Source organism: Rhagoletis pomonella, unplaced genomic scaffold, assembly GCF_013731165.1.
Source record: "Rhagoletis pomonella isolate Grant_MI unplaced genomic scaffold, Rhpom_1.0 Rhpom_scaffold_00004, whole genome shotgun sequence".
Classification (NCBI taxonomy): Eukaryota; Metazoa; Arthropoda; class Insecta; order Diptera; family Tephritidae; genus Rhagoletis; species Rhagoletis pomonella.
In genome coordinates, this window is record NW_023458558.1 from 32,314,345 (window position 1) to 32,316,858 (window position 2,514).

At 30.0% G+C, this 2,514-nt stretch overlaps 1 protein-coding gene across 2 annotated transcripts in view; it reads right to left on the reverse strand.

The window, feature by feature from the left end:
- LOC118737466 overlaps window positions 1-2,514 on the reverse strand; it is a 53,448-nt gene that overhangs the window by 42,001 nt on the left and 8,933 nt on the right. The gene's annotated exons all lie outside the window — the stretch shown is intronic.

The window sequence follows — 2,514 nt, forward strand, 5'->3', positions numbered from 1 at the left end:
AAAAGGGAATTTCTTGTAGAATAAAATGCGCATGACCGTTTGCAAACAAATAAAAAAAAATTATCGCTATTTTTTACAAATTGCACTTGCTATATGCATAAAACCGCAATTCCCGTCGAAAATAACATAAAAGTTTAACTTAAAAACATTGCAAATATTAAACAAAAAACAGGATGCACTCACTTTGCCAGTGTACATACATATTTGTGTTTAAAATTAACTACTTATGAAATAATTTTTGTGGCACGAACATATACATACTTGCGCTTTCTAAAAATGGGAATAAAAATTGGATTCGCATAAAATTTTAATTCTAATAACTAATTTTCAGTAACTTTTGGCAAATTTGAGCGATTATGTGAAGTTATGCATGCGTTTGTACCTACATATCCATTTACATATATTATTTTAAACAAAGCTAATAGTAAAATTTAAAATGGAATATGAATATGACAATTAAAAAAAAAACAAAAAAAAAAAATTATTACTTGGTCCGTCCGGGATTTGAACCAAGACAAACGGCGAGACGCCAAAAAGTTGCATCGCCTCTAGCATACGCGCCACAGTACATCATCCAAATTCCAATCTCTAAATCACTACATATATGAAATTCTTCATATATTCAAAAAGACAAACGAATAAATATGTATGCATTAATAAATGTAAATATGTGCATACATATGTACGATTGTACTGCTTTCGTCTTCCCCTCGCTGTCAACCAACCACAGACAAATTATTGAATTTCTGCGAATTGCCACGACGCCACCAAAATTAACCCTTGGTTGACGAAATATTTAGGTTTTCGTATAAGTTTACATTTAATAAAGCCATACTCGTACATTTTATATGGAGAAGAATATTAATTAATTTAAAATTCTGCATGTAACCATGTTCTCGACGATACATGTAACTTCCATCAAGATTAACCATAAAAATTGTGCTTCATTAACAGTTGGAACCAGCTGAAACCAAAAAAACTATGTCCGCTAAAAAGTGTTAAAAACCAACTGGAATTGACATTTTTTACACGCATACATGCATACATTCATATACACATCTACAGTGGAGTAGCACTAGGTTGAACATTGCATTGCTTGTACTTTGATGTGTTTGAATCTTTTATGGTACTGAAGATTTGCTTAGGGATGAAAAATATTAAAAATCGTTCGTGCATATATGTAAATATATTTTTATAAACGCTTGGAAGTATAGAAATTTTTAATATTAAAAAATAAATAAAATAATTTTTTTGTATATATATAAATTTTGTTCAAGGCACATTGACCCACCTGTACAAAAATTGTGGCGCGGCATGGACAAAAATTTTACAATTTCGGACCGAAAAATATGAAAACGAGCTAAGTTGCCACGTTACATCTGTGCACTTCCGATAAAACCACATATGTTTGTGATTTTACAAGTTTTGATTTTATTAAAAAAAAATTAATGTATTTTGCTGCAGAAAACATACACTTTTATTTAATGTTTATTAAAATGACACTTTAAAATACTAGTTAATGATTGAAATATTGGTATGGAACAGAGAAATAGAGTGTTTTGTCAAAAATTACCAAAAATTACCAAAAATTGCCAAGATTCGAGATAACTTATTTTACTGGTTATAGAGAAATAATTGCCACTTTTCACTTGGCTGGCCGAGATTTCTTCATTTTAAGATTTTAGAATTTTTGTGTCGGATTGACAAAGTTGCGCTTGTTGGTGATGAATTTGCGGGGAGATGTGCTGCGGTTGTTTTTATGAATGAATTTACTTGGCCTTGAGAAATATGCGCATGCGTTTAGAAATGAAATAGTTATTGTTGTATTTAAATATGCGCGTAATTATGTATGTGTGTATGTATGCTGCCGTGAGTTGTACATATATTTACATATATGTACATTTGTAGTTATATATGTGCGTGGTACTTAGACAGCAATATGCACGTATGTATGGATGTACTTATATATGCATGCAAAAACGTTGTCAATTAATGGAGCATGTAGTACATATAGATACATATATGTATGCGTGGGAAATGCATTTTCATTTGACTCCAAAACTATTGGGGCATATTAGTAGACGAAATAAAGTCGACTCTTAAGTTAAAGTTTGTCAGCCCCAAATAAGAAGAAAGTTAGTATGTACTTACATATATGTAATATTATGTGCAGGTGCAAGAACGTTATCAATAAATGATTTTGGAGTATGTGTATGGGGTACATATGTACACATGTATGTAAGTACATATGTACATGCATACATTCAGATGCGATCAACTAATTAGCAACGAAATTCAATATGATATTGTTGCAAATTATGTTTATTTATTTTTAATGATTTTCATTTAAAATATAATTCAATCTGTAACAAAAACCACAATAATAAAAGTTTAAAAGTTTGCACAAATTGCAAAAAAACGAATTGAACTTCAAGAAATGGTCACAAAAATTTTTAATTAGAATATCTAAAAAAAATTCGGGTATGCAGTATTGTAGTCCATTCAATTATAGTA